The sequence below is a fragment of the Thamnophis elegans genome, chromosome 5 (assembly GCF_009769535.1).
Source record: "Thamnophis elegans isolate rThaEle1 chromosome 5, rThaEle1.pri, whole genome shotgun sequence".
NCBI classification, from domain to species: domain Eukaryota; kingdom Metazoa; phylum Chordata; class Lepidosauria; order Squamata; family Colubridae; genus Thamnophis; species Thamnophis elegans.
In genome coordinates, this window is record NC_045545.1 from 54,214,246 (window position 1) to 54,227,488 (window position 13,243).

Consider the following 13,243-nt stretch of genomic DNA (forward strand, 5'->3'; position numbering starts at 1 on the left):
ACAGCAAAAATCTTTAGGCTCCATGTCCTTACAAGTTTATAACTCCAAAATAACCATCAGCTGACTGTAAGAGCTTTACTGATCTGATGGTAAGATGGTTTGCTATACTTGTGTTACGAAATGCTAGGCTGTGGAGAACATATTCAGCAAGTGAATATAAAAATAACAATAAATTGCATTTCTTGGATTTATCTCAACTAAGCTGTCTGCCACATGCAGTTAGTAATTTGACAAAGTAATTATAAAATTCACCAAGACTTTCATTTTGTATACGCTTAGTTTTCGACATAATTCATGAAGTACAATTTGTTTGTCAATGAAGATCCAGGTAGAAAATTGGAAAATTGCATCATAGCAACTGGACTTATTTTCTTGTTGGTTTGAGATGTTTTGCTGATCATTCAAGCAGCTTCCATAGTCTGAGCAAGTCTGTTAGGCAGGGAGTCATTGGAATGTACCAACTCCTGCTGCACCAAACTCAGGGTTTTGGGGAAAGAAATCCTCAGGTTGGGGCAAGAGGAGTTGGTACATTCCAATAACATTCTGCCTAACAAACTTACTCAGACTATGGAAGCTGCTTGGATGAGCAGCAAAATATCTTAAACCAACAAAAAAATAAATCTATTTGCAATTTATATGCAAATTTGCATATAGCTTGTTTAGCATATTTTTTTTCAGTTTATAAAATTCCAATGATTTTTTAAGGGGATATTACTCTTTGAAACTTCAAATACTGTATACTATGCAATGCAGAATTAGTTAGCTTGTGAAATGTTATTAGAATCATAACCAACCCAACCAATCCTTTTGAAATATCTTGGAAATGGGTATTACATAAATACAAGAATTATTTATCGAAATTTCAAAATCCTGGCTCCTCAGTGTAGTGAATTTAAATAATCAAGAGTTCCAGATAGAATTGAAATAACTATCACTTCTATATATCACATATTATAATGATTTTACCCTGAGGATTTATTGTATAAGACTCTAATAAAAATTGTTATATCATTGCTAAATGTATCAAAATCCGCAAGTATAAGAATTTTGAAAAAATGTTTGGAGAAGAATTCTGCATTGCAGCTATATTTCTCCCTCTTTTTCAAGTCACTTGATATGGAGAGAGTTACAGTTATTATTACCAATATACATTTGTGAATGTATTTTATTTTATAAAATCCTTACGAGATGAAATCAGAATTCCATAAAATAAATTTGCTATTAACTGTTTTCTGTATTGTTTACAGTTATATTTGCAATGACATTCATTTATCATATTTCATCCTTTTTGTACAGCTGATTTTAAAAGAAAGTATAAATATTGTATATTAAGAAAACATACACCACTACTATACCTGAAAACATATTCCAAAACTACAAAGACTCTGTACTAAAAATTATACTACTTATTTCTCTGAAAGGGTTTTTAATAGCATGTGAATAATCTATATATATGTTCTATCTTCAAGATCACATATACTCTTGTCTTGTTAGAAATATAATATACAATTTCTATAGATGGTTTAAAACTAAATTGTCCTATAATCCATTGTAAAAAAACGGATTTATCATGCAAATATGTTAAACTTCTGGTTTCTATGACTAATGAGACCAGAAGATTCCTGAGGAATTTCCCCACTTTCCCCACTAAATCCATGATGGAATCTAGAGAGCAAAAAGGAAGAAGGGAAAAAAGTGAAACTTTTATCAGAGTCATATTATTCTCTCTCAGCCTTCGGATCTAATGAGGCTGTTGCTTTGCTTTTATTGTTACGAGCGAGAAATTCTGATTATATTGAGTAAGATGAGATGCCAGGAATATTTTGAATAATGAGTATACTTGCCAACTGTTTTCATGTGCCATTGCATTTTAGATTTCCTTATGAAACCAAATCTGGGTGATTTCCTAAGATTAGGTTTGGGATTTGCAAGATCTGGACATCTATTGGCGGAAGCTATGCTAAAACTTCTTTCTCCCTGATGTAGAAGTGTATCCTGACATATGTTAATGACTCCTTTCTTGCTAGTTGCTATAATTTGGTCCCAGTGGTTTCAAAATTTGTTTAAAAAGAGGCATAACAGGACTGAGCAAGTGAAAATGAAAGACAGTTACTATTGATTGATTGAGGCAACTGATATATTAATGCAGAGCTTTAGCCAATCCTCATTGATTGTCAGAAAACAGATTTCAGAAACAGATGAGTTGCTGGCAAAAATACCAAATTCTATGCCATGTAACTCTGAACTGCCTTCTTTTCTCTTTCTGATTCCCTGCCTAGGTTTAATTTGCCTATTTTTGCTATTTACACAGTATCTCTATGTTTATATATAACAACTAAGATTTTGTTTTATATCTAAGAAATATAGCATTGTAGAAACAGCATTGGTTGCCCTTGTTGATGATCTCTGGTGAAAGCAAGATGGGAGTAGTGCAACCATCCTTGCTCTCCTTGACTGGCCTTCAGTACCATTGACCATGGTACCCTTTTGGGCTTGCTGCAGGATTTGGGCCCTGGTGCCACTATTTGGCTCCATACTCCAAGGAAGGTCCGGATCAGTATTGGGGGAGAGTGAAAGGACCAGTCCATGGCGGCTCACTTATGGTGTGCCACAGGGGTCACTAGTCTCTCCACTCTTTTTAACTTTACATGAAACTGTTGGATGAGATAATTCACTACCACTGGATGAGGTACTATCAATATGCTGATGAAACTCAACTTTACATCTCTAACCCTGATGTTCCAAGGGCTGCTGTCGCTGCCCTCTCTTGGTATCTGGAAGCTGTGGGCCTCTGGATGGGGGACAACAGGCTTCAGCTGACTCCTGGTAAGATCAAGTCGCTTTGACTGCATGGAGCTTTGGGAGTCAGGACTTTTAACATCTTTAATTCTGGATGGGGTTGCCCTACTTCAGACAGACCCAGTACACCACTTAGATGTTTTTCTGAACCCCTGACTACTACTCAAAGAGCAGGCGGAAGTCATGGCTAGGACAGTTTTTGAACTTTGTGTGCTCTTCCTGGATTGGGAGTCCCTGAAATCAGTCACTCAAGCCCTAGTCATCTCATGCTTGGACTATTGCAACACAGTCTACATGGCTTTACCCTTGAGTACTCAACTGGCACAGATTGTAGCTCTGCTCTGACAGTGGACACAGGATGGACTATGTTACACCGCTGTTTCACAACTACATTGATTGCCAGTTTGCTTCCAGGTCCCATTCAGGGTGTTGGTTATCACCTTTAAAGGCATTCTTAGCACAAGTCCAAGCTATCTGAGGAATCATCTCACCCCAATGGGATTGGTTTGCCTCACCTGTGCCGGCAGATTTATAAATTGGCCTTCCAAAAGGGCCTGAAGATCTAGTTCTGTCAACTGGCCTGGGATCCCAATGGGGACATATTATTCTTGTAGTAGTTAATGGACTTGATAAGAATCTACCCCTGGCCCTATGTGCATCTTGCTCCATTCCTCATCTTTGTCAATTTTAAACTAATTTAAAGTTATTTAATGTTTTAATGTTTTCATTGATTTTTAATGATTTTAGGCCATCTAGAGTCGCCTCCAGGCAAGATGGCGCATAAATTGAACAAATAAATAAATAACCGCTGTGAAATGTTCCAAGAATTCTAACACATATTGGTTGTGTCAATTGCTCAGTGTAGTCAATTAATCCAAAAGCCCCCTGAAAATGTTTACATATGGAATATTGGTATCTAGTCTACAATAGAGTGAATAGTAACACCCATGTGACACAACTTTAAATTTGTCAATTAGTTACAGCATTCTAAAACTGCAATAGCAGAAAAGGACCCCCATCTAGCAAATGCTAGAAGGCACACTTCTGGACAGGTCATTGATGAAAACTAGACACAAAATATGTATTTATTTTTGAAAAAGAATGGATTTAAAGTTGTGCTTAGTGACATTTACCTTTTGGGTATTATCTTCAGTCCTAAATACACATAATATCACTGTAATCTTCAAAGCTGCCAGTATTATTGTTCCCACAAGAAAGATGTGGTTAGAGGTATAGAAGTTACATAGAATGTATACACGTACTGAGCAGCTTCTCACAGAGGAGGCAGGAGAGAGAAAGAACTTGCTTTCATGTGGTTGACAAAAACATTTAAACATGTGTCTCATTTCTTTCCCTGAGAACAGCCTTGTCATGCATGCTCTATATGTGTACGAATATGGATATGGATGTGTGTGTGTGTGTAAAGGTTCTCCTCGCACATATGTGCTAGTTGTTCCCGATTCTAGGCTGCGGTGCTCATCTCTGTTTCAAAGCTGAAGAGCCAGCACTGTCCGAAGACATCTCTGTGGTCATGTGGCCAGCATGACGTAGCACCAAATTTCTAAGTTACATTTATTTATTTCTGGGGGCATAGCAGATCTTGAAATCAACATGAAATGATAAATTCCTAACCACAAACATAATTAATTCAGGTGAAATTTAGACTATATGTAAATAACTAGAAAATTTACCAATAATTAATGGATTAAATTATTAGTAATGTCTCTATATAAGTGTATCATTTAGTTACCCATACATTTGATTGTGCAAACTAACTGCATATACATTCAACAGATTTATATTATCAATAATTTCATAAACCACAAATATAAAAACATTACAGCATATAATTTTGCATACTGCATATATAAGGTCTGTTGGCTTCTATATTATTGCAAGATTTGGCTCTGTCTTATTTTGTATTAACAAAAAAAACCTGATAATGTAATTTTAATCAATATAAGCAAAAACTTGCAATTTTCAGTGTTTAAGAATTGAAAATTTGTTATAGTTTAAATGTTCAGGTAAATGTCAATCTTTTTTTTTGAAAGATTTTGAATTTTTAATAATTTTATATAGTATCCCAGGCACTTCATTTTAAACAGTGTTGTTTGTCAGTACAATTAGAGCAAGAAATATACGATTCCTTGTTTTTTGTGATTTGAGAACAACATCCTGAGTAGTCATATAATTAATACATTTAAATTCTAATTTAACTCATTTCTCCCCCAAAATGATAACTACTAAACCAGAAATAATTACTAAGCAGAAATATTTTTTCTTATAGTAATATATCACTTTCATAGCAAAAAAACCACCCTAAAAATAAAAGCCCAAATATATCCATGGTAATCATTTTGTTAAACCAGTGGTAGTCAACCTGGTCCCTACCGCCCACTTGTGGGTGTTCCAGCTTTCATGGTGGGCGGTAAGGGTTTGCTGTAACTCTGCTTTATAAATTTTATAAAGTAAAGTTACTTCCCTACTTTATAAATCACCATTACTGTGGAACCAGTGGGTGGTTAGAAAATTTTACTACTAACAGAGATACAAAAGTGGGCGGTAGGTATAAAAAGGTTGACTACCCCTGTCTTAAACGATCTTTTCTACCTAGAATAATTCTGGAATTCAATAATTGTACAAGTTATAATAAATGTGATATATGTTAATTTTTAAATTACAAAGTTGGCAATACTAGAATTATTGGATTAACTTCATTCCTGTTCAAATCTTAAAATTCCTGCATTAGTCATACAAACAGAATATTGAATACTAGGGAGAAGATCATATGTAATATCATATAGTTATTGTATAATCTTCAAGAAGAGTTTACAGCAAGGAATTTGAATGGCTTTTCTTTCTTGTCTTAATTGCCATACTTCGTGCATGTCTTCTATACATCCATCAAGCCACACAAACTTGTTAAAAGAGTGCAATTCATTTTCTTGGCAGAAACAACTCTGTCAAAACAAGCAAGCAAACAAAAAAAAAATAAGTCATAATATTCCTGTCTTGTAGCTAACTAGTGTACTGCAAATTAAATATTTGATCACATTCTCACTTCAAAGAAGATTTACATTTATATAGTACATCTTTTTATCCAATTTTTATAGTTGCGCATCTCACCAAAAGTTACTGGGCGGTGTAAAATAAAGGTAAAAAATAATGAATAAATACTTAAAACCACTTTTAAAAACTATAAAAACAAATGTACAGGGAAAATATAGACAGTGGTGTTCATAATAAAGCCATCTCACAAGTCCACCCATCCTTTGGGGTTCCCAGGGTTGCTGGCATAACCAGATTTTAAAGGATCATTGGAAGCTCAGAAATGATGAAGCCAAACTTACCTCAGGAGGAAGAAGATTCCATAGTGTGGGTACCATCTCAGAAAAGGTTCATGGCCAGGACCTGCCAAATGTAGCTCTTTAGCTGATGGAACTTATATGAGACCCTCCCTGCTGGATCTGTTGGGGCAGGCAAATGAAATCCAGGAGAGGCGGTCTGTCCAATAACCTGGTCATATGCCACGAAGGGATTTAAAGATCAATACCAGCCATTTGAATTGGACCTGGAACAAGACTGGTAACTAATGGAACTCCTAAAGCAGAGGTGGAGCATGTATTCTACCTGAACACATGACTGTTCATGCCAGCACATTCTGCACCAGTTGAAGTTATATATAGATTCAAGTAATATAAATTTTACCTAGGTTTTGCCTCCTAGGAAACTATTTTAGAATGTCTCAACAAAATAACATTTCAGGTTATATTTATGAATACCACTAAGAGGGTTGCAACATATAGCCCCAAACTTAAATATATAGAAATATATAGAAATACATATTATGTAGCTCTATTCAATGGGATGTCTATCTGCTTTGTAAAGTTCAAAAGGTGCTTACTTTACTGGCAGAAAATGATTCTGCAACAAGAAATGCATGGCAAGCAATGGAGAAAATAGGACTATGCCATATATATTGTTCTACTCCTCACAGATAACTGTGTCCATAGTGCCTTAACTGCATGTTTCTTCATTCATTTCTGTTAAAAAAAATGAATTGATTTCTACTCTTTCCATCCTTCTTTTACAAAAATAAATGTTGTTCTGTGATTTAAGAAAAATGCTTTATTTAATACAAAAGCAGCATTTTTAAAGAGAGATATGAACCCAAACCTACAGTAAACTAATCATTGGCTGAAGTTCAATGTATTTATAGTTTACACATAAGAGGAATTGGGTAGTATTTTAATTTTAATAAAAACTACTACCTTATCTTTCTTGTTTGCATTCAGTGACTGAAATAGGCTGAACATATAACATCTACCAGATTTTATATATCAAAATGTTTGCCAAATCTGTCATTAAAATAACCCAGTACAAACATATGAATGTTCTGCTGTGTTGTCAAACAAGCCTTAAATGGATTTGCTTATAATCTAATGCAGTCCTTTCTTCTTAACCATACCTCAGATATACTTGATTATATCAGAGAAGGGAGACTAGAGGGCCTAAATGATGTATTCCATCTTGATTATTCTAAATGTGAGCAAATATTGTGTGCTTGGTTTAAACCAAACCAAGAAGACAGCCTGATTTTGTCAAAGGCTCTTCTCTAGCAAAATAGCTAAACAAATCTATACAGTAGTTTGCTTTAACCTGCTTTTTTCCAGAATCCCAGCCAGAAAGGGAGTTTGCTTGTTTGTTTGTTTGTTTGTTTGTTTGTTTGTTTGTTTAACTTTTATCCTGCCTTTACTAGTTTGTAAATAACTCAAGGCAGTGGACATATTTAAATACTCTTTCCTCCTATTTTCCCCACAACAAAACAACCCTATGAGGTGGTTTGGTCTGAAAGAATGTGACTAGCCCAAAGTTACCCAGCCGGCTTATTGTCCAATACTTATAACACATTCCAGTTTGGAGATGGCTGTTGTATCTCGATAAATTAACTGAATTTTTTTTAAAAAATCATCAATATCTAGAGTCTCTATGGGTCAGTGTAATTCAAACTAGGAAACTGTAGAATGGTCATTTCCACAGAAAGGTTTTGGATGTTCCTTTGTAATGTTTGCTCTTTGTATTAAGTCATTTCTCCTCCATCTCCATAATCTGTAGAGAAGAAAAACAAGGAGGGAAAAATAAATGTAATAAAGCAGATTAATGTCTTTAACACACATTCTTTTCTTCCCATTCCCTATGCTGATAAAAAAAGGCTATCATTCATAGCGGCTTCATCTCTTCCTATCAGTGTACCTTCCTAAGGTAATCCATCAAGCTCCATGGGAGATCCAAAAGAGGGAGGGCAGCTTTTCTGTAGAGAACGTATTGTATTGTATTTTGTATTGTATTTTATTATTTGTATGTCGCCCTTCTCCGGGAGGACTCAGGGCGGCAAACAATTCAAGGGGGAAAAAAGGGGGAACATAAAAGACAAAATACAAATAATAAAAGTAGACACCAGTCGCACAACCATACATGTCGAGAGGGGAGGGAACTCATCACCCCCAGGCCTGACGGCAAAGCCAGGTTTTGATGGCTTTTCGGAAGGCCTGGAGAGAGGTGAGGGTCCGAATCCCTGAGGGGAGTTCATTCCAGAGGGCCAGAGCTGCCACAGAGAAGGCCCTCCCCCGGGTAATAGCCAGGTGGCATTGGCTGGTAGATGGCACCCGGAGGAGGCCAACCCTGTGAGATCTAATGGGTCTGTGGGAGGTAATTGGCAGCAGGCGGTCTCTCAAGTACCCAGATCCAATACCATGAAGGGCTTTATAAGTTACGACTAGCACCTTGAAGCGTATCCGGAGACTGATCGGTAACCAGTGCAGCTCGCGGAGGATATGTGTAACGTGGGTGTACCGAGGTGCACCCACAATTGCTCGCGCGGCTGCGTTCTGGACGAGTTGAAGTCTCCAAATACTCTTCAAGGGCTGCCCCATGTAGAGCGCATTGCAGTAGTGAAGCCCAATTACACTTATGCACACCCACCCACACAGAGTGTCATATTGTAGGATACATATTGTTTCTTTGGCTCCTTACCAGTTCATTGACATTTCTAAACCTAAATTTTAAAAATTATACCCTTTAAAAATTAGCAAGTCATACTAATGTTTTTCCCGTGACCCGTCAAAACCACGGTCCACAAAAGCGCGCTCGACGAAACCGTGCATTTGACGTCATCACAGCGCGACGAAAAAAATTAAACATTGAAATAAAAATAAAATTAAAGCAAGCCGATTCACATAAAGGTAAGGGTTAGGTTTAGGGTTAGGGTTAGGGTTAGGTTAAGGGTTAGGGTTAGGTTTAGAGCGTTAGGGTTACGTTTAGCATTAGGTTAAGGGTTAGCGTTAGGTTTAGCGTTGGGTTACGGGTTAGGTTTAGGGTTAGATTTAGGGTTAGGTTAAGGGTTAGGTTTAGGGTTAGGTTTAGGGTTAGGTTTGGGGGGGGTTAGGGTAAGGTTTTCGCTTTATTTTTACATTTATCGATCACAGCGCGATGTTTTCGTCGCGCTGTGATGATGTCACGTACGCGCTTTCATCGAGCGCGATTTTGTCGTCCGCGGTTTTGTGGTGGAACCGTTTTTCCTGCCTATCCAACCATTGACCCAAGCAGCCCAATGGGTGAACAAGAGGATTTTCTGGAAAAGGAAAGCCATGAAAGAAAGCATCAAAGAAAGGGGCAACATTATCATACCAAGTTATTGCAGTAAGCATGCTTTTCCAATTCACATTTAAGTGAAGCCCAAAAAGAAAAGCCTTCTCTTTTCAAACAGCAGTTTCTTGCTCAGAGCTGGACTCTTCGTGTTTCCTCTTCATCTTGCAGAAGCCATGGAGCCCACAGAAGCAAGCAAAGGTGAATTGGGGCATCCCCTAGGAGAGGCAAGGGACAGGAGCATCCAAAGGAAATCTATACCAAGTAAGATAAAAGAGAGAAAGGATTGTGATGTTTCTCCTCTATCAAACAAAACATCTCTTGCTGTAAATTTGGATCAATATTTCTGGTTGCTAGTCAGATAGGAAACTACAAACATTCTATCTTAAAATGGATGGGTTTTTTTTGCATCTAGAGTGAGACCTTAGTTCATGGACAGAATATGTTTTACACACAAAGAATCCCAGATTCATTCCCTGAAATTTCCAGTAATATTGATTAGGTGAGATAAGATTTGAAAAATAGCTATTACCTAAATATAATTTACTCCTTATATAGATATGAAGGATCTTATACATCAGTGGTGGGTTCCGTATCCCATTCCAACCGGTACAGTTGGAATAGGCCTGGCGGCATCCACATGGACGTGCACAGCAGACGTGCAGTGCAAGCATGCATCTTAGCTTCTCCACAAGCCTCCGCGACACTCCAGTTGCTCCGCGGAGCATCATGCAGGTGCTGTACGCACCATGCGCGTGCATGGAAGCATGGAAGCCTTAAAAGACAGATAAGGAGCTCGGGCAGGTGGGCCCTCCGGAGCACCGTACCAGAACGGTATCCAGTGCTCTGGGCAGGCTCCAGTATGCCCGTATTGGGGCGTACTACCTGCAACCCATCACTGCTATACTTTAACTTTTTAAAAGGTAATTAATTTGCAAATTATATTTTAAGAGAAATCACTATTATATGAATCATCATGAAATTTGTTTTCAAGGTTCTTTGCCTGTTGTAGTCCTTTCTTTGAATTTTATATAACAAAAATAAGATGGGAAAAACAGTTTTGTCCCCACAGGAGACAAAAACAAACTAATAATGACAAGAATATGTTCTGAAACATGAGAAACTGCTGATACATCACTCAGTTGATGTTCAAACATAAGAAACCATCTTCCACTTTTTTTGATTGATTCCCTCCCTCCAATCAACCAGCAACTTAATTTCAAAAGTATAATATTATTGTAAAAATGTAGCTTTGAAAAACTAGTTCATTCTATTCTGTATTTCATACTAGGAATTAGAAGCTCTGTTATTTAGTCCCATCTCTATCATGTCATTTTATCAATGAGTTAATGTCTAGTGACTCATATATTAACTTCTTGTGGCTGCTATAAAAGCCCTCATAAATTTCTGATTCTCTCTTTTATTAGAATTTTAATGTAGTAAAATAGAGCCGAGGTGGCGCAGTGGTTAAATGCAGCACTGCAGGCTACTTCAGCTGACTGCAGTTCTGCAGTTCGGCTGTTCAAATCTCACCGGCTCAGGGTTGACTCAGCCTTCCATCCTTCCGAGGTGGGTAAAATGAGGATCCAGATTGTTGTTGGGGGCAATATGCTGACTCTGTAAACCGCTTTGAGAGGGCTGAAAGCCCTATGAAGCGATATATGAGTCTAACTGCTATTGCTATTGCTATATATAAAACAAACAAGAGCAAACATAGAAAATAAGAAATAGAGAATGTTTTTTAAAAGAATATATAATTGTGACTTCCACCCTTTTTTCTATTCAGTAATTGTCATTTAAACTTTTCCACTACTTCTTTGTCTCATTTTTAACATATTTCTGGTTCTCAATATCACTTCTGAACAGTAAGTATTCATTTCCCTTATATTATTAGCCTGGCTAGCTGAGATTACACATTATGCACACCCATATCTTGTTTAACCATGATTTGTTGGCTGGCTTTGTACAATAAAATATACTATAAATCACATTTTACAAGCCACACTTGATATATTTTACTCAATACACTAAGCCATAATGTAATTTGTTGTAGTTAAAGCCTTAGAGTTGTACACTTGAGTCTCACTGTGAACACAAAGAACATTTCATTGTTACCATTCAAAAAACATAAAAACATAAAATTAATGTGCTGGTGGCTGGTGGCACATTGCAAAATCATCTACCAATGATTCAGTAAGGACTGGGGACAACCTATATGTTTTATTACCTTTGAAATATTATAAGATTAAACATGAGCACAAAACCTTAGTACATTAGTATCTGTGATTTGTGGGGGGGGGACGGGGGGACTCTCCCCTTCAATTCAGCAATGTTTGGGGGAAAAACCTTTAATAAGCAATCTTCTCTATTCAATAAATTCTGATTAACAGATTGTAAAAGATAATAGTCTAATAGTAATACTCATGTCATACTGTTGAATCTTCCTTATGAGGACTATTTTCTCCATAATACAGTGATTATATTTATTTTGCAGACATCCAAGCAATTTTGGCTATGATGTTCTGAATATAGAATCCTGCATCACCATGTGACTACTTATACAATATTGCCCCAAACTTAATCTCAATTAGTGCAAGCAAAGTGAGTACAGTCAGCACCTCTCCAGAAACTAGAATAATATATAATAATATATAATATAAAAGCCCCTCAAGGATCTGAAAGATAGTACACTGTCCTGAATATTCATATTAAAGGACTCTGTAGTTAATTATCCATTGTGTTGATTAGCAGTGCAATATTTTACTAAAATATTTTCATATCACTTTTCAAGCAGAAGCCTTTTATGAAGTAAAAAAGCAAAAGGGAATAAAAGTATACTTAGAGATAGAATTACCAGTGGTCTTTGATCAGATCCAGCGCAGCAATTCTTATGTTTGTACAAAGTGAATGAGTTACAATAAGGTTCCGTTTGAATCACTCAGTTATAACTGTATGCTGCTTTTATAAATTCTGCCCTTCCTGCACCCAAATTTTAGAAATTTTTGAATGGATTACTCACTAACCTCAAAACCTGCTGGAGTTAGTGTAATTGAACACTTCACATAACACAGAGCAGAACTGTTAAAATCTTGCATTTCTATTTCATTGAACCAAATGTGGGAGAAGAATATATCTATTCTAGAGCAATGTTTTTCAACCTTGGCAATTCTAAGCCATGTGGGCTTCCACTTTCAGAATTTCCTAAACCAGCATTTCTTTAAGACACTTGATAAGGAATCCTTCTTCAAACAAAGGAAAGAAGCTCTATTAAAAAGAGCGCAGAAAAACCTCAAACTATGCCGGTACCCCAGTCACATATGCATTATCCTCAGCAGCAATCCTGACATAGCCTACCCTATTACTCCATTTCTGGTTTTATGTGTTAAGTAGCAATGTTTCCTAAACATATGGAACTCAAATTATAGATTTTGGAAATTACTGTATATATACAGAGATGTGTGAGAGATAACATGAGGTAGTAATTAAGGTGATAGACTGGTATTGGGGAGACAGTTTCTAATCCTCCCTTAGGCATGAAAATTAGCTGGTGACTTTGGTCTTAGATTGAAAAGGGAAAAACATCTATTTATCAACTAAAGCACATAGCAACAGTGTGTTAGATTATGCTCTTTAACCTCAGCAGGAATGCCTTCATCCCACAGTGGATTGATTTGGGCTGATAATACTATCCAGCTTTATATGTACTTAGTCCAATTCCTTTTTGAAAAACACCTTTGGAACAAGGAAGGAAGGAAGGAAGGAAGCACGGAAGGAAGAAAGGACGGAAGAAAGGAAGGAA